The sequence below is a fragment of the Podarcis tiliguerta genome (genome assembly GCF_965153285.1).
Source record: "Podarcis tiliguerta genome assembly, chromosome: 14".
NCBI lineage: Eukaryota > Metazoa > Chordata > Lepidosauria > Squamata > Lacertidae > Podarcis > Podarcis tiliguerta.
Genome location: NC_139547.1, coordinates 13,377,616 through 13,397,816, shown reverse-complemented (window position 1 = coordinate 13,397,816; position 20,201 = coordinate 13,377,616). Strand labels below are relative to the sequence as shown.

The 20,201-nt window shown below is 45.0% G+C and overlaps 1 protein-coding gene across 2 annotated transcripts in view; it reads right to left on the bottom strand.

The window, feature by feature from the left end:
* The window catches only part of SEMA6D (semaphorin 6D), a 438,832-nt gene that overhangs the window by 412,634 nt on the left and 5,997 nt on the right, over nucleotides 1–20,201 (bottom strand). For both annotated transcript variants that reach the window (XM_083411897.1, XM_083411900.1), the window contains exon 2: nucleotides 4,863–5,038. The gene's annotated coding sequence lies outside the window, so the exon portion shown is untranslated. The remainder of the gene's footprint in view (nucleotides 1–4,862; nucleotides 5,039–20,201) is intronic.

Here is a 20,201-nt window from a genome sequence, read left to right as displayed (position 1 = left end):
ATGGTTGGATAGTGTTCTTGAAGCTACCAGCATGAGTTTGACCAAACTGCTGGAGGCAGTGGAAGGCAGGAGTGCCTGGCATGCTCTGGTCCATGGAGTCATGAATTCTTGGACATGACTAAACGACTAAACAACAACAAATCAGATAAATTATAAATCAGGTTGATAGCCTTACTTATTAGAGGATTTCATTTCTGCAAACATGCCAGCTGACTTTAGTTTGTTTCTCTTCTACCCAAATGAAAATGAGGAGGGAGATTATTGGCTTTTCTCCTCCTCTTCTTTAGAGAGGTAATTATGACATTTTAAAAACTACTTTGCACATCCGGCAAAGCAATCAAGAAAATTCATTTGACAGCCCCTGTTTTTTCCCAGTGTCGAACTGTCTGCCAGAGTGTAAAAACTGTGACAACGCGTTCAGCAGAGCTCCTGGTGCAGGCACATCTGTTGAGCGACATGCTGCAGCACATTAAACGCAATGCAAGAGGAGCAAGGGAGGCGCACCATTTCACTTAAGAAGCAAGCAGAACGCCAAACGAGCCGCGTTCCTCCTTCTGCTGCACGCAAAAATTAAAGAGTCTACTTAGAAAGCAATCTCTGCAAGTTTTAAGCACAGAGAAAATGCGGGAGAAAGAACAACCACCACCCCAATTTGGGCATAAATGGAAGCAAGTAAAGTTTCAGAGGCAGCAAATAATGAGATGAGTGAATCAAAGCTGGGGGGAAGAGAGATAGCAAACTGATTACATGCATAAAAACACAAAATGCTATTCTCTCGGATAAAGAGGTTTGGGGAGATTTAGATGTTTTGGATTCTTACTCCATCTCACTTTCAAGTAGAAAATAATATGTTACCAAACCATTTTTTCAGCATCTTAAAAAGCAGAGACATCACCTTGCCAACAAAAGTCCGTATAGTTAAAGCCATGGTTTTCCCAGTAGTGATGTATGGAAGTGAGAGCTGGACCATAAAGGAGGCTGATCGCCGAAGAATTGATGCTTTTGAATTATGGTGCTGGAGGAGACTCTTGAGAGTCCCATGGACTGCAAGAAGATCAAACGCATCCATTCTTAAGGAAATTAGCCCTGAGTGCTCACTGGAAGGACAGATCATGAAGATGAGGCTCCAATACTTTGGCCACCTCATGAGAAGAGAAGACTCCCTGGAAAAGACCCTGATGTTGGGAAAGATTGAGGGCACAAGGAGAAGGGGATGACAGAGGACGAGATGGTTGGACAGTGTTCTCGAAGCTACCAGCATGAGTTTGACCAAACTGCAGGAGGCAGTGGAAGACAGAAGTGCCTGGCGTGCTCTGGTCTATGGGGTCACGAAGAGTCGGACACGACTAAATGACTAAACAACAACAACAAACCATTTTTCTACCGGATGCATCGCATGACATAGGAGAGGAAATCTCAATTTTAGAAAAATGAAGATATTAAATGCAGAAAGATTGGAATTTTAAAAGTAACTGCAAAAACTTGTGTTGCTCTTTGTCAATGTTATTTTTAGATTGTATTTTTAAAAATTGTTTTTTAATGTTGTGTTTTAAATTGTTGCAATCCACTCTGGGACCTTAGGGTCAAGGGCAGGTAATAAATTAAAATAATAAATAATTTAGAAAAACACACACTTTTCAGCTAGAATACAAACTGCCAAATCCTTGGCTGTTGATGTCGCACACCTCAACCTCTTCCCCAAATGCACATGTATTTGCTGAGTCTTGCTCAAATCACACAGAACATTCCCAAGTGCTTAATTCAGCCTTCCCCAACCTGACGCTCTCTGGATGTTTAAGACTACAACTCCCATCAGCCTCAGCCAGCACTGCAGAGAGCAGGAAGTTAGTTGGAGGTTGGGAGCAGGGAGGGGAAAATCCTTCTTGAAACTAGAGCCAAGCCAAAATTTGCAAATTGTGGAAGTGGGTGGAGATTTCAGCTATTTGGGTATGTGGGCTGTGCAGGGTGCTAAAAAAATATTTAGGGAGGTTTACTTGGGACGCGGGTGGCGCTGTGGGTAAAACCTCAGCGCCTAGGGCTTGCCGATCGCATGGTCGGCGGTTCGAATCCCCGCGGCGGGGTGAGCTCCTGTCGTTCGGTCCCAGCTCCTGCCCACCTAGCAGTTCGAAAGCACCTCCGGGTGCAAGTAGATAAATAGGGACCGCTTTCTAGTGGGAAGGTAAACGGCATTTCCGTGCGCTGCACTGGTGCTGGCTCGCCAGAGCAGCTTTGTCACGCTGGCCACGTGACCTGGAAGTGTCTCCGGACAGCGCTGGCCCCCGGCCTCTTGAGTGAGATGGGCGCACAACCCTAGAGTCGGACACGACTGGCCCGTACGGGCAGGGGTACCTTTACCTTTTTACTGGGGTAAACAACGACAGCAGCTCTTCTTTCCTTTTTTTAGAAGAAAGATCTCTCGCTATCTCGAAAAAGAAAAAGAAAAAGAGGGGATTCTGTAAAGTTGGAAAAGGTTCAGAAAAGGGCAACCAGAATGATCAAGGGTAAGGTACAGCTCCCTGTGCGGAAATCTTACAGCATTTGGGACTTTTTAGTTTAGAGAAAAGGTGAGTAATATGAGACGCGATAGAAGTGCATAATTTTTTTCATGGTGTAGAGGAAGTGGATAGACTAAAGCTTGCGGGCATAACAAGGAAGCCAAGTGTCGAAAGACGCTGAAAGCAAAGAAAGTTTAAACTATGGAATTTGCTGACAGAAGAGGTAGTCATGGCAACCAACTTGGATGGCTTTGAAGGACGATTCGATAAATTCGCAGTTGCTAAGGCTATCAATGGCTACTAACCTGGTGGATACATTCTACCTCTACAGTTGGAGGCGGCATGCGCTTGAATACTTGGTAGCTCAGCTGGCAGAGGATGAGACTCTTAATCTCAGGGTCATGGGTTTGAAAGATTCCTGAATTGCAAGGGTTGGACTAGATGATCCTTGTGGCCCCTTCCAACTCTAGAATTCTATGATTCTGGAAACTGCAAGAGAGTGCTGTTTTACTCAAGTCCTGTTTGAAGGCATCTCACAGGCATCTGGCTGGTCAAAGTAAGAACAGGATGTTGCAGTAGGTGAGGCCCTGGCCTGCTCCAGCAGGATCTTCTTATCTTCACAACCAGTAGCAGCCTGGAAGCAGTCATACCCCAATATTGCTTCCTAGGTGGGGCACTATGAGCCCCTCCAGACTGGTGGGGAGTTTCGCTGGTGGATTGTGCACCATGCCACAATAGTGGAGGACTGATACTGGACTGCCCACACATCTCTCTGCTTTAGTTGTTCTACAATGCTTCCCAGTGTTGGCACATTATTGCCATCCGGATGGGAACTCTTGCACTAGAGTGCAACAAAAGCAGGACAAAAACCCGACAGCAACAACTTGGTTGTATGAGAAGCCAAATGATTTCAGCAGGGACCTACAGGACACACACCAGTTGGAAACCAAGCAGTATGTCCACCCAAAAACTTTTGCAAGTGTAAACAGTATTGAAAAGAGGGATTGCCATGATGGGCACCAATAATCATGATTGAACAATAAAAGGAACATCTGTAGGGACCTTATGTCTTCTTGAAACACTGCTCCCAGGGTGAGTTATGGGGACATGAAGACCCACACTGACTTACAACTGGATACAATTTTTTGTTTAATTTCTTTTGTGGGGAGTTACTACAGCTGCTTATTTCAGGAAACCCTCACCTTCACTTGAAGAAAATTATTTACTCTCCCTTTTATTTACTCTCCCTTTTACCTGACCCCTTCCAAAACCTTTTCTAGAGAAAACCACTGGTGAAAATTTCAGGCCACCTTTACTTGAGATACTAAACCTCTTTGTTCCAGTGTTCACAATAGCTTGCCTATTGCACCATCAGTTTGATGCTCATGTGTGCCCTAAGTTTTTAGTCTCAAAATCCCACACCCACCATCTTAATACTGGACTTGCCAAGAAACCAGTAATTAGGAACAGTCCCATTCAAAAGCAACGTGGAAGACAGCGTCCTTGCAACACCAACAGGACATTGCAAAAGCGTTTTTGGGGAAATTCAACAGCTGAAAATGCTGAGGATTAGGATGTTTATTCCTATACCTGGCAGGAACAGGATGGAACACCAGGATCCTTTCCGGCTGGTTGCCCACATCCGTTACCGCCAGATGTTCATCTTTCTATGAGTTTGGGGCTGGAAGACAGATCAATTTCCCTGGAGCTTTTCCACCACTTAAAAACTAAACATGCAGCCGGCAGGAGAAGCCACAATATGGGAAGCAGCCTCAGGATGACTGCCAATTTTTAAATGACAAAAAACCCCTAATGATGGAGACAACTGATAACTTTTTTAGAGAGAGATGAAAGTACAGTAACATGACAGAGGCATCATTGGTCAAGGATAATGTTTGTGTGTGTGTGTGTGTGTGCGCGCGCGCATGTGTGTGCCCCCCTCAAACACACCAGTTGCGTACCTCAATGGCAGAGCACACAAACTGCATACAGAAAGTCCCAGATTCAGTTCCTGGCATCACCTTCCAAAAGGACAATGCCTGGTTGATTTAAGTACATGCTTGTTCTGCCCCTTCTTCCAAGGATCTCAGTGCAGGTGGGTGTGTTTGTGTGTTTTAACCCTCACATTTTATCCCGATGACACGTGTATTAAATCAGATATAAAGGGTGTGGGCATGTACGCCAACCACACCACCACCTTCTCATTTTAGAAATGTATGCAAGCAGCAGGCTCAACCTTTCCCACTCACTGCCTATGTGTACATTTTAAAGGGGGAAAGGCAGTGATTTTAAGGATCCTTATGTCATTCTCCCCCTCCCCAATTCCCTGAAAACTTCCAGGGTTTTTTATATATATTAAAAAATTACCTGATCTCGTTTCCAGAGTGACACCAACCCTTTAGCTATCCGCCATTCTTCTGTTCTCAAGTGCTGAACTTGGTTCAGACTGTTCTGTGCACGCAGTTTTCAGCGATCACATCAAGGTGCCTTTTTTGTACTGTTTCGTTCAATGTCTGTTAGGTGCACACGGATGCATCAGTAGCCTGTGAGGAGAAAGGGGGAGGGAATGAAAGATGAAAACTGCAGGCATACGCACATCAGTGTTGAAATTATGTTAAGAAGTTCTCCGAGTTAAACAGGAAGGTGAGCAAAGCAGAATGCAGGGGCCATAGGTCAATGGTAGAACATCTGTCTTGCAAGCAGAAGGCCTCTGGTTCAATCCTGGCATCTCCAGGTAGTGCTGAGTCTCCTGCCCCAAACCCTGGAAAGCCACTATCCATCAGATGACACGGAGCTAGATAAACCAATGGTCTGCCTCATATTAAGACAGCTTCCTGTGTTCCTTTACTCCTATACAGTGGCACCTCGGGTTACAGACACTTCAGGTTAAAGACGCTTCAGGTTACAGACTCCGCTAACCCAGAAATAGTACCTCGGGTTAAGAACTTTGCTTCAGGATGAGAACAGAAATCGCGCAGCGGTGGCACGGTGGCAGTGGGAGGCCCCATTAGCTACAGTGGTGCCTCAGGCTAAGAACAGTTTCAGGTTAAGAACGGACCTCCAGAACGAATTAAGTTATTAACCCGAGGTACCACTGTACTCATGTAACAATAATGGGACAGAGAACGTACACTCAACCCTATATGATTTAAGCATGTGTCCTTTTTATCTGGCACAAGAATCATCTCAGCTATCATCTTTTTCAATGCTGCTTGTATTTTTCAGGGCACTGACGTGACATTTTAGCAAAGCACGGCTTGAATTATGTGACAAGATCCATAGAGGCACGCAATGGCATTGTTTTACTGCAGGGTAAAGTTTGCAATATCTGCTTTGTATAGAATAAGACTCCATGCTCCTTATTCACTACAATGAGGAATATAAAGGGTGAGGAATTCACTACAATGAAGAAAAGAAAGACCGTAACCTTTACAACTTTTGGCCAAAGCAGATGGAATTTAGAGGCACAGGAGCTCCTCTAGATGGATTAAGCATGCTGTGTTACAGATAGAGGAGCTACAGGGCAGAATGCACCAGTGAGAGTGATACTAACTCAGGAAGCAGCATTGTTCCCAGAGATATTATTGTGGGGACAGATTGGTGCCCATTGGCCAATGAAGGCAACCATCTCCCTCCTCCCCCACCAAGAATACCCCAGGGAAGCCAGAGCTGCTGAGAGCAACCAAGTTATGGCTTGAAGTGATAAGGTGCTTTTCTGATAAAAGAGAGGGGGAAAGGGGGAGAGAGAGGGAGAGAACCTTAGTCACCCACCTTTAAAAGTAACACAATGTTCCTTCTTCACTAGCACAAGGGCTCTTGCACTAATGGACAGGTGAGCTATAATATTGTACAATGGGTGGATGTAATGCACCAGCAAGCAGAAACTCACTGTGCAACTGAATGTGCAATGAAGTTGCCAGAAACCTGCTTAACCAACAACATTTCACTAGCATAAAATGTTTTGCCGTCAGTACACTGCTAAGTGACTTCAACTTAGCACTACTTTGGATACATCCATTAGAACTTCTCCTAAGATCAATCCAATCTTTGGGGTATTCCCCCCCCCCCCATCCTTTGCCTTCTTTTAAGTGAAAGTCACTGAGCCTGGATACTTCTGCCCAGCACTAGAAGCAACATAAACAAGACAGGCCAGTACTAATAGCAACAAAAAAGACGTTTTGACACAATATGAAAGCCAGGGATTTCCCGATACGTAGATTATTCACTTAGCTAAATCAGCTCTAATTATTTATTACTATTACCACTATACTACCAATGGGAGGGAGGCTGAGTGCATGTGCAAAGACAAGATTCAAGGAAGGGATTTCCCAATGCATTGATCTATCTCTTAGCCATTATGCCAAATCAGAAATTATTACTGCTTATTATTAGCACCATGCTGCAAATGGGAGGGAGTCCAAGAGAATGCACAGAGAGAAGACTCAAACCAGGGATTTTCTGACACATAATTTTAGTCTTAGCAATTGTACTAAATCAGCTAATAGCAATATCAGCCACTGGCAGTTTACTGCCATTTCATGTTTATCTCACCCTAAGTAGCATTAGGACCGGTGCTGCCTGGCTGGTGGGATATTAGGATGACATTTCTGCCATCTCACCTCTACTCCTTGCCAAGCTTGGGAGCCCTGCCATGCCCAGGACCCCAGCCAGCCACTGCTACAGAGAAGCTCAGTTCAGCTGGAATTCTGCACATCCCCTGGATCCATGTGATGTTTTTGGCTTTGTTCTGAGCAATAAGCATGGCACTAATAAGCAAAGCTCAAGCCTTGAAGGCATCATGTCTTTGGAGGAAGCACTATTGGTTTGTACCAGATATCCTCTCCATAGTAGCTGCTGCACAGATAAATTTCCCTGCGACAACATATATGCATAGTGGATCACCTCAGTGCAAAACGAATTAGTCATTCCCTTGAACCTCTGCCATATTGAACGCAAAAAGATGGCTTTACTTAACATTCGTTAACCCTGGGCAGTAGCAATAAGGCATCCTTCAGAAAGCACTTCTCCCAGTGATTCAACTACGTCTCAATTTACATTTTTGGGGAAATGCCTCCACTATTCTCTGTGAAACACCCTTCAGTCACCTGGCTGTGAGTTCTTATTGGCCAGATAACCTTCATAACTACTCTGCCACTACGCAGCATGAAGGATGTACTGGTATGACTATAAAAACTCAGTAAAAGGGTAAAGGTAAAGGTACCCCTGCCCGTACGGGCCAGTCGTGTCCGACTCTAGGGTTGTGCGCCCATCTCACTTAAGAGGCCGGGGGCCAGCACTGTCTGGAGACACTTCCGGGTCACGTGGCCAGTGTGACGAAGCTGCAGCTGGCGAGCCAGCACGAGCGCAGCACACGGAAACACCGTTTACCTTCCCGCTATAAAGCGGTACCTATTTATCTACTTGCACTTAAGGGTGCTTTCGAACTGCTAGGTGGACAGGAGCCGGGACCGGAAGACAGGAGCTCAGTACTTTGGTTAAATTACCATGAAATGTCCCTGTCACCCAGCCCTGTCCTTCAGGAGATTGCCTTCTGTGTTAGAGCTAATACCCATCAGGAAGCCTCTTTCCTATAAATCAGGCATGGCCAAACTTGGCCCTCCAGCTGGTTTGGGACTACAACTCCCATCATCCATAGCTAACAGGACCAGTGGTCAGGGATGATGGGAAATGTAGTCCCAAAACAGTTGGAGGGCCATGTTTGGCCATGCCTGCTATAAATGGATATCTCTCAGTACCTGGGAGGAGGTTTTGCTTTTGTTTGTTACTATGTTACTATGTTATGTATTTTTGTGTTTTTATATGGTAAACCACCCTGTGATCATTGGATGAAGGGTGGTATGGAAATAGATCTATCTTTTCCACTCAAGCTGTTCCACAGCCCATCCTTCTTTCCAGAAGACAAAGCCACTCCCGAGTTCAGGAGGGGGGGGGTGTTGCGGGCTCACGACCCCATCCACACCCTCGCGGGGCTGGCCCTAGCCCCGCGGGACTCCCCGTGATTCCCATTCCCATTATTATTCATTTGCGGCAGCGTCGGCCAATCGGCTGGCGCTGGGGGGCGGGCCAACCTGAGGGCACTTAAGGTCAGGTCAGCCCCAGGCTCGCCCCTTTCCTCTCTCGGCAGCAGCAGCGGTTTCCCACCCACCCGCCCTGTAGGTTGGCTTCGGACCTTGCTATGGGCTTCGGCTGGTCGCCGTAAGGGGCCTGGTAGGAGTTTTTCCATTTGGCTAATTGGCTGAATTTGGAAGCCACTTGGTTTTTTCGCCTACCTCGTAGCAAAACGTCACAACTCCTTGGTTTTGGCGGTTAGGCATTGGCCGGGGTATTGTTATGCAAATGACGTCGGGGGGGAGGATCGCCATCACCTCCCCCAATTTGTGAAGGGTAGTTCGGTAAAGGACTCCGGGGGGGCGTCGCCTCGTCCGAAACCTACAGAGGCTAGGGCCTAAAGCGCGCCCCCGAGCGGTAACCCCTCGGGGAGCGCCCAGGGATGTGCATCTCGGGGGCTCCCCCTGTTGGTGCTTAACCCTTCCCGGTTAGACCGGATAGTCTGTTAGGGCCAATGCCTAAGGCCAATACCGCTCTTACCTGTAATCAATAAAGTTGTGGCCATTTTACGCCCATTAACCTTATTTCTGGTGTCTGTGTCTTTATTTATTCCATTTGTGGGAGGGGGCGGATATAGCCACGCAACTATGTGTGATTCTTTTCCAAGCTTGCTCCAACCTTGTGGACAGAAAACATTTCTTCCTTCTGCCTAGCTAATCCCCCTTATTCAATTTCCACATCTCCTTCCTTCTCAGACATGTTTTTTTAATAGGCAGTATCCTTGCAAGGAACCACAAGCCAGAGTCACCTGAAAGGAATCTTCCCACCTCAAGGAGCCCAGGATGGAACCAAGTACAGTGGTACCTCGGGTTACAGATGCTTCAGGTTACAGACGCTTCAGATTACAGACTCCGCTAACACAGATATAGTACCTCAGGTTAAGAACTTTGCTTCAGGATGAGAACAGAAATCCTGCTCTGGTGGCACGGCAGCAGCGGGAGGCCCCATTAACTAAAGTAGTACCTCAGGTTAAGAACAGTTTCAGGTTAAGAACGGACCTCCAGAACGAATTAAGTTCTTAACCCGAGGTACCACTATATAGGTAGGATAACTCTGGGCCTTTCTGGCAAAGGAAGTATGAAGGCCAGCTGGATCTGCATGGTAAGAAGCAGAAACAGATTCTGTAATGGTTCTGGGGTTGCTCGTGCGTAAGTTGCCGTTACTCCTGGCTAGGTTGCCTGGTTGAACCCTTTCTGTCTGGACAGCCTCAAGTTCCCTGGCTGCCTCAGTCGCTGGCAGAATCCGTCAGTGGGCGTTTCTTGAACCTCTTCCAGCATAGAAGCTGTTTGACGCCCAGTCTTCTCCTACTTTGCCTGCGCGGAAGTCTTCTGCGCAAAGTGGGTGTGGGCAGCGGAGTACTCGTGCCCTCTCCGCTGGTCTCTGGCGAAGAGTCCTGGAGCCACCTCTCCGATTCCCCCATCTGCCCCCCTTCTCCACTGGTGTTACGCTGATTTCCTTCCCCAGCAGATGGGCTACCTCTCTCCCTACTGGGACCCTCTCCGCCATCCTTCTGGAGCCTCCTCTCCGCCTCCAGCTCCAATGGCAGTTCCCTGACAGATTCTTCCTAACTTTCAGAGATTCCACCACTCAAAACCATCACAGGGTCTTGGACCCAGCTTTGCCCATGTTGTCATAGATCAGAGGGACAAATCAAGGAACTGCTTCCTTTTGCTCCTCCTCCATCAAGAGAGGTAACTATTGCATGCCAGACCTCTTGCTCACCTACAGTTCTAACGAGGCCCAAACTATTTGCATGTGATACCTCCGCCGTTCCTGGTGTGCTGCAGTTTCCCTACAGAACTCCCAAGGGTCAACCTATATACAATATCTATCTGTATCTCTATTGGGAACTGTTTAAGCTTACGGTCAAGACAATGTGGTTTACATGGCCTATGTAATTTCTAAAAACACACCATTTTACTCCCCTGCATTTCTGTAACTGGCGCTCCCAGCCACTCACACTTATTTCACACCATTTTATGTACCACAGTATTTTTCATCATAATAGTATACTGTGCTGTTCTCGCTAATCCCCCAAAGCGAGCAAGATAGTATCAGCATTAATTAGTTTTCACCCATTTCCTCAAATGAAGCAAAGTCATATTGTTGTTTATAAAGCAACTGTGCGCATTGCAATAATGTCTGTTCTGGTTTATCGTTTCTACTAAAGATACATACAAGGCATGCCCAAGGTAACATGGCATTATGGGATATTATCTGCTGACACAGGGATGTGGAACCTCTGGTTTTAGGGCCGCCTGGCCCTCACGAATCTCCCCTGAGCATATCCCTCACAAGCCCTGCTCCACCGCCTCCTTAAGCGCTTTAGCCTGTCCGGAATATGTCACAGAACTATGATGCTGCCTCTTGCTAAACCAGATAGAGGGAGATGTCTTTCCGGCTGCACAGCAGGCTTCATTCCAGCCACGCAAATGGAAGTTTTCATTAGTTCTTCACTCACTTTTGTCTCTGCCCACACTGACATGCAGACCCCACAAGGATGTCCATAAGGGAATGTGGCCAATCAATCATAAAATAAGCACCAAATGTTGAAAATAACTATGAAGCTGTCCAAAGCATCAGTGCAACTCAAGTCGCCATCATACCAAAGCACCCATTGTTCAGTCCCATCACGCCATTAACTTGCCCTTAATTGTGCACGGTGGGAAAGTCGCAGTGAGGAATGGTTGGCTATATTGGATACGGTTCCTATGTAATTAATGTTGTTCAAGGACTGGAAGGATGACCCAAGGCATGATTGATTGAGCAACAGAAGAAAGAATTGATCAAGTTAGCTATGGGAACCTGGGAGCAAATGGAACATTGGATTTGGAATTGATTGGATTGAAAATGAAATAACGATCAGTAGGAATAATATATTCAGAACGTCCAAGAACTGGCCTGATGCACCAAGGAGGAATCATAATGTAGGGCACACTAGAAGATGGCATTAAAGGGGGGAGTAAATAAAGAGGAGAAAGAAGAGGAGAGAGAATAAAATATTATGATCTGTGAGATACAAAGAGAAAACAGGGAGGGGGCAGAGAGGAGGATATTAAGAGCAAAAGGGAGATACAAGCATTGCACAACAACCCCAATGCTTTTATAAAATGTATTTCCAAGTTGGAATTAATAGCGTTATTTATTTATCTGATGTCCAGCTGACCTCTCAGTCCTTAAGAATCATCCAACACAGCTTAGATAAAAATAATAATGCAACACAGAGGCTTCTTTGATTCCCCCCATGAGATAACAAATTCTCCCTTCCACACCCAAGACTGCAGGTCCTTTTAAGCATCCAAAAGCTGAGAGAGAGATGCAAGCTGTAACAGCTTGACACCAGGAGGTGGGTGTTTTGGGTCTTCTACTGCCACCTCTGACCCCTCTGTCTCGCCTCTTGGACACTAAAAAGACCCACATCCCTGGGGCATAGGGAGTAAGGTGCACAGAGCCAGGAAACAGAAAAGTCGGGCAATAAGATTAATCAGCAAAGCTAGGTGGTGTGGCACTGATAGAGGAAGGATCATAGCTCAGTGGTAGCACCAGTCAATGTTGACAACACTGAGCACAACTGACCAATAGTTTGACTCTGTAGAAGAAAGCTCCCCGTGTTTCTGTGTTCTCAATGGTTCAGAAAATAAGCTGGAAGTAAAGGAGTCCCTACTTCAAATCTCACTCAGCCATTGGTAACCTTAAACATCCTACCACCTTAGCCTGGGTGGCCACCAAAATTTCATTTGTAACAATGGTATAAGCTTTGCTACTTGACTGGGGATTTGGTTTGATATTGTAACCTGCACTAAGCCTTTCTGATCAGACAGAAAGAAGACCCAGTATGTAATCATGAATAGGTGCATATCACTGGTTCTACATGGACTAAAGATGAGCATTCTATCTTTAATGGTCACTGGGAATCTGGGCCTAAACATGGTGCAAATGGACACCAGTAGGTAAAACCCGACAATATAGCAATCCTGTGTTTATTTGCTGTTTGTTTGTTTGTTTGTTTGATTGATTTTGCATTTCATCACAAGGTCCCACAAAGTTACAACATCGTAAGATACGATTAAAAAACAACAACCAGATGAAACTGTTACAGTCATAAAACAAGCAAAATGGTTGCAAGTGGAACCAAACCATTAGCTGTCTTGCCTTGCTCTGTCATTGCATTGTATGACATCTGTGGCTATGGCAATAAGCAAGTAACAAATTCCATCAAGAGCATATTGCAAATGGGAGGGAAGCACTTTTGCTGCAAATGCATAAATTGAACTGTTATTGCAAAAGGCTGAATATACTTTAAGTGACAGGGATTAAGCTCAGTTGGTAAAGCATAAGCCTCTTGATCTCAGGTTTGTGGGTTCAAGCCCCAGGTTGGGCTAAAGATTCATACATTGCAGGGGGTTGGACTAGATGGCCCTCACAGTCCCTTCCAATTCTACAATTCTAGGATTCTCTCATATAAATCTCCCTTCATGGATCACTGCCTTGCCATGGCGAAGGGGCTTGAATAACTCAGAGAAGCTATGAGCTATGCCGTGCAGGGCCACCCAAGATGGACAGGTCATAGTGGAGAGTTTTGACCAAACATGATCCACCTGGAGCAGGAACCGGCAAGCCACTCCAGTATCCCTGCCAAGAAAACTCCATGGACAAAGACAACAGGCATATAAAAGTTATGACGCTGGAAGATGAGCCCCTCAGGTCGGAAGGCGCCCAACATGCTACTGAGGAAGAGCGGAGGACAAGTACAAGTAGATTCAGAGCTGATGAAGCGGCTGGGCCAAAGCCGAAAGGTTGCTCAGTTGTGGATATGCCTGGAAGCGAAAGGAAAGTCCAATGTTGTAAAGAAGCTATCAGCATGCGTTTGACCAAACTGCGGGAGGCAGCAGAAGACAGGAGTGCCTGGCATGCTCTGGTCCATGGGGTCACAAAGAGTCGGACACAACTAAACGACTAAACAACAACAATCATATAAATCATGCAGTCTACTACTGAGCTATGACCCAAGGCACATGCTCTAAGAATGTTTTAAGGAAACATCTGAAAAGATTGTATATGACAGCCTTTTTTAACCCGGTGTCCCCCTGATGGTGTTGGGACTCCAGTTCCTATCCTCATTGACCTCTGGTCACCACCCTCAGAAGTTCAGGACGTGGCAGCCCAAGAGAGGACATTCTTTGTGGCAGCCCCTTCCCCACAGAAGGAACCTTCACTGTGCAGTTTCTGCCCTAGTCCTTTAAAAACTATATATTAGAGCCCACCATACTCACTGGACTGTAATTGATTTTAACCAACTGTATTTTTAAATTGTTGTAATTAGCCAGGGTTAGGGTTAGGATTAGTTTTCCATCATGGTGACAGGTGGGAAAGAAATCTAAATAATTGACAATAACAACAAAATATCCCGTTTACTTACTACATGGGAATTTAAAGATTATTAGCTCGCCCACGAGAACAGGCTGCTAACAGCAAGCTGTTGCACTGGTGGAGAAGCACTTCTACCCTGGGGATGGAAGTATCTGTCAATTTTGGTTCTAATTTTTTCAATCTTAAATTCAGTTCTCCACGTTTTGCAGCAATTTGCATTAAAAAGTCCTTGTGAAAATTCACCAGCATTCCAGTGCGAATTGCTCTTAATAGGCACGTTTTGTAGACAGCTCTGACTGATGCACACGCTTTTGCAAATAATGTTCCATAATATAATGAACTTTTCTGTGTCATTTTCACCAATATATTCGTTTTTATGGACAACTACCCTTAAGTTATGCATTCCTGTAAACAATGATTGGAGAACTGCATCGCAAAATTCAGATAAAGTGCAAATTTTGAAGGACAGCTGTGCTTCTGTTTCACATACTGTTTTGGGAAGTATGAATTTGACAGATTTGGCTTTTTATGTGTACCGAATCAAATTTCTCCATCAATCCTAACCTACCTATTGCCAGGCATGCATATATTGTTCACACTGTATAGTGCTACCCAGCGGGACCTTTAGATCAGAAGGATTATGTTTTACACAAATAAAAGCAGATGATGATTATTATTATTTTAAGAATACCTGCAAGTTAAAACGCAGCATTAAATAAATTGCTTTAACAATCTATTTCATAAAGAATTCAACCACCTTTGCAATCCTGGCAACCGGCTCACTTGATTTTTTCTCAGATGCCCTTGAAAATCAGCACCTCACTGGATTTTGCAAGGTCAAAAGAAGCAGTCAGCATTCTCATTTAGTTAATCCCGACCTCTCTTTGTGTATGTGACATGCCCTCTGCTCTTAAGCAGATTTAATCAGCACCAGAGCTCTTCCTCCACGCCCTGGTGCAACAGTCTCGGCATGCTCAACAGAAAGCTTCCAGACCCGAACTGCCTGGAAATGAATGCAAGATTTGCTCACATTCATTTTCTTATTACTCTGACCTCTGATTCAAGGTTGCTGGTATCTGGGGAGGAGAGGAGGAGAGATTTTGTGTTTGGTTTGCTTATATTAACCAGTACCATGGGTTGCATCCAGTACTAGTCCTACTCAGAGTAGACCCACTGAACGTAATACGCATGAATAACACAGACCCATTAATTTCAACTTAACAACCCTGTATTTATATAAATAAGAATGGAGACCAGGTCTAGCTTTGGCTGACTGACATCCCATGCCCTTTTAAATGTGTTGTGGGAGGGGGAAGAATTATTGATTTGTTTTTGTACTTATTTTTATTACGTATTTTGTGAGGTTTTTTAATATTGTAATATTATATTGTGAACCACCCTGAGATCTACAGATGAAGGGTAGTATTTCAATTTAAATAAATAAATTGTTTTGCCCATAGGCTGAAAGGGAGGGTGTGTCAGAAGGAAAATGAATTTATATTGATTTATATATACTAGCAATTTTGTCTCAATGAAACATTTTTTATGCAACTGTGTGTTTTTAAAGTTTTTTTTAAGTTGTCTGCTGCTGCTTCAGTTTTTTGTACCCCAATCAGAGATATTTTTTAATAAACTAAGCAGTAAAGAAATTAAATAATCACTGAATCATCCTCAGTCACCCAAAAGTCTTGCCCAGTGTGTTTGGAACTGCTTCCCAAAACACCCTGTGGGACATCACATCTCTTACTTCCCGCATACCTTTTCTCAAAACCCAATATTTCTATGAAAAGTTAGCACCAGCCCTTAGTTCAGCGTTTCTCAACCTGTGGGTCCCCAGATGTTGTTGAACTACAACTCCCATCACCCCTAGCTAGCAAGGCCAGAGATCAGGGATGATGGGAGTTGCAGTCCAACAACATCTGGGGACCCACAGGTTGAGAACCACTGCCTTAGTTCCTTCAATCTACTGTAGGCTCGGATCACCTCCACAAACAGTAGTATAACAGTCATGGTTTCTCTCCCAAGAATCCTGGTAACTACCGTATTTTTCACTCTATAAGATGCACCAGACCACAAGACGCACCTAGTTTTTGGAGGAGGAAAACAAGAAAAAAATATTCTGAATCTCAGAAGCCAGAACAGCAAGAGGGATTGCTGCACAGTGAAAGCAGCAATCCCTCTTGCTGTTCTGGCTTCTGTGATAGCTGCGCAGCCTGCATTCGCTCCATAAGACGCACACACATTTCCCCTTACTTTTTAGGAGGGAAAAAGTGAGTCTTGTAGAGCAAAAAATACGGTAGTTTGTCAAGGGCGCTGGCAATTGTAGCCATGTGAGGGGCCTCCTAACAACTCTCAGCTCCTTTAACCAATTATAGTTCCCGGGACATTTCTGACAAAACCATAACCATTAAAAGTGATATAACAGAGCTTTAAATGTATGGTGCAGATGAGGCCAAAGTCACTGGGTGATTCCATCAGTCCAGGCAGGAACAGAAACAAGCCTATATTGCTTCCCTATCTGATCCCTCCCAATATTTCCTTCCATTGTTTCCTTTGCGCTGAATTTCAGGTTGTAAGCTCTTTAGGGCAAGGACTCTGCAAAGCACTACACACAGTGGCAGAGGTGGTTTGTTTGTTTTTTGTCCCATAATCTTTGCTTTAAAACCTTTTGGGCGCCTTCATAACCCAGATAATACAGTTGGAGGGGGGGGGGAAGAGACAGACCCATAGAGGTGGCTTTTTTAGCCATGGTTTTCTGCCATTTGCTGACAAATTCCTCATTGGTCAAATGTTGGTACAGACCCTTCCCTAGATTACACACTGAAATCCTGAGCCAATGTTTTAGGGCAGCCCACCACGCTCTAGCTGAAATTGGGCATTCACCAGCTTCCAACAGAAGTACGGAGTTGGGGACGCAGTTAGGTACCTGCAGCAGAGATCGTATAAATTTTGCCTGAAAGCCATCTAGCTTTGGCAGGTCCCCATTATGCCAGACATTTCCTGCATACAGGAGTTGGGAAACGGGCTTTGCATTGAAAACCATTAAGGCTGCTGGAACATATCTGCCGCCCTTTGTGAAGAAGAATCTATGTATGGCTAGCTTTGTAATCTCCGCCTTTTGAAGGGAGGTTTGCCAATGGTGCTTCCAAGATCCTGTATGATGGAATGTGAGCCCTAGGTAACTGAAGTATTTTACCTGTTCAAGGTTATGGCCATCCAGCACCCATTTAGACTGGGAGAATTTTCTTTCGAAGACTAAAATTTTAGATTTTTCATAATTAATGGATAAACCATTTCCAGAACAGTAATCAGAAAATTTCCTCAGCAGATAATTCAAACCCGGTCTGGAATGCGAGATGATGGCCGCGTCATCAGCATACAACAACAGAGGGGTCCTTCTCATTCCTATTTTTGGAATGTGTCCATCTGGGTCCATTAAGTTCTCTTCTAGGTCATTTAAGAATAGACAAAACAATGTGGGGGCCAAAATACAACCCTGTCTCACCCCCCTAGTCATCTCGATGCTGTTTGATAGCTGTCCCTGTCGTCCGCATCGGACCTGCATAAATCATATTTTGTTACATTGTGCGAAGTATGAGCAGGCCAGGGCTGAACTGATACTACCCTTGCTGGTGCCTTTCCCGGGAAAATCAGAGGCTCACTATGTCAGGTTCCTACTGGAAGACCGGGCAAAAGCTAGAACGTTGGCAGTGGCAAAGTTTTTATCGGTGGTTGCAAGAACAAATGAGCCCTATATTCTAAACAAAATGCTTGATTAACCTGGAGGTAGGCTGTATGAACTGTGTATTGATTTGTAATGTTTAGTTGGGTCTCTGGACCGTAATAAAGATTGTTGTTGTTGTTCTTGTTTGTTTTCATTTTTTGCAAAAAAATAAAAATAAAAATCACCCCAGAAATCTGCCTCCAGTGATCTGTGTAAGGTCGTGAGTTTAGACAAGAGCTGGGAGCTGAGCAATGGGAGAAATGGCAAGGCGCTACGAAGGCAGACTGCTGGAGACTATGGTGTTTGTGACGTACATGGGTGCATCACCGAGCCTCCACCATTGTGACAAGACCCTTCCTCCCTGCCTCACCCTCACTCTGGATGCTTCCGAGTACTTACTGTAAGGTAAAGGTTAAGGGACCCCTGACCATTAGGTCCAGTCGTGACCGACTCTGGGGTTGCAGCGCTCATCTCGCTCTATTGGCCGAGGGAGTCAACATACAGCTTCCGGGTCATGTGGCCATGACTAAGCCGCTTCTGGCGAACCAGAGCAGCACACGGAAATGCTATCTACTTGCACTTTGATGTGCTTTCGAACTGCTAGGTTGGCAGGAGCTGGGACTAAGCAACGGGAGATCACCCCGTCATGGGGATTCGAACCGCCGACCTTCTAATCAGCAAGTCCTAGGCTCTGTGGTTTAACCCACAGTGCCACCCGTGTCCCTTGAGTACTTACTGTAGGTCATGTAAAATGTATTAGTTTCCAATGTGGCTATTGTGGTAAAATGATTTTTTTTTTGGGGGGGGAGGGTTGGAACAGAGATACAGGTCATGCCAAGGGCTGCGAAGGGCACCGCAGTCTCTCCAGTTATGGCTCTGACACCATGCAAGTATACAAGCTGACCAGCTTACGTTGGGCCAGTCACAGTCCTTCAAACTAATCTCCCTCACAGGGTTGCTGTGAGGATAAAATGGCAATGGGAAGAAGCATCCTTGAACTTCTTGGAGCAAAGGTGGGACATAAAGAATAATGCGTAAACAGCCTCAATGGGGTTTACATCCAAGTAAAGTTTGACCAGGGATCCCAGCCTCTGCTATTAAGATATGCGACACAGAATCTGATTTATTTTTCTGATTTATTTTTCCAGGTATGAGAACCAGGCTATCAAGAAAGAAGAAGCTTAGGAAATTCTCACGGACTGTAGTGGTTCAAGTGTTGGATTGGGGCCAACAAGCTCTACTGAGAATTGAAATGCAGCGCAGCTGCCATCCTATTTACCTGGGAGTAAGCCTCAATGGCCACCTCACGAGAAGAGAAGACTCCCTGGAAAAGACCCTGATGTTGGGAAAGATGGAGGGCACAAGGAGAAGGGGACGACAGAGGACGAGATGGTTGGACAGTGTTCTCGAAGCTACCAGCATGAGTTTGACCAAACTGCAGGAGGCAGTGGAAGATAGGAGTGCCTGGCGTGCTCTGGTCCATGGGGTCACGAAGAGTCGGACACGACTAAACAACAACAACAAAGCCTCAATGGACCCAATGGCTTACTTCAAAATAGACATATATAGGTCTACACTGTGAAGCATTTTGAACTCTGATGCACTTTCTTAGCCTTGCCCACCTTGCAGGTTGATGCAAGGATAAAATGATTGGGTGGGGGAACAAGAAGTGGTTTTTTATTATTATTACAATAAAATGTAACAATAAAGAAATATAGTGTAGTACTTATGGAGGCATACATTGTTCTCTACTTTCCATCCTCACAAGAACCCAACAAATTAGGTTAGGCTGTGAGACTATGAGTGCCTCATGATTTCCCAGTGAGCTTCATGGCTGAGCAGGGTTTGAATCACACGGCCTCCCAGATCCCAATCCAACAGACTAACTACTATATCACATTGGCCCAGGGTGAAATCAACAACTTCCTTGTTATCCACAAAAGCAGGCTGTGTTTCATAATATGTCCCAGGGAAAGCAGGAAGAAGAGAATATTCGCAGGCTTACCTGCTTGAATTGTGCAATGGTTTGTTTGTTTTTAAGTGTCAGTTGACCATATGAATAGCAGAACCTGTGATTGCCTGGGATCTGCTAATTATCTCTGTGAGTTCAATTGGGGGCAGACAACATAATGGCCAAAAAATGAGCACTTTTGCGTATATAATTTAATAAGTAATAAAACTATCTCCTGCCCAAATCCTTTATGGATTGGCAATTTGTAACCTGTCAATCTCCCCGTGGCTGCTAGATAATGAAAGTCAACAATGGTTCCTTTCTTCAAACAGAAGCACAAATCCAGTAACTGTTTCAGCAAAGGCACTTTTTCTGCTCTCAACATTAGAACACTGTCAGAGTTAAGGCAGAAATCCTAAACACACGTTCTAGACAGAGAACAGCTTATTTCTGAGGAAACATGCATAGGATATCATGGAAAGATCTGGGAACAGAGTTCAAATCCCTCTTCAGCCGTGAAATCACTAGGTGG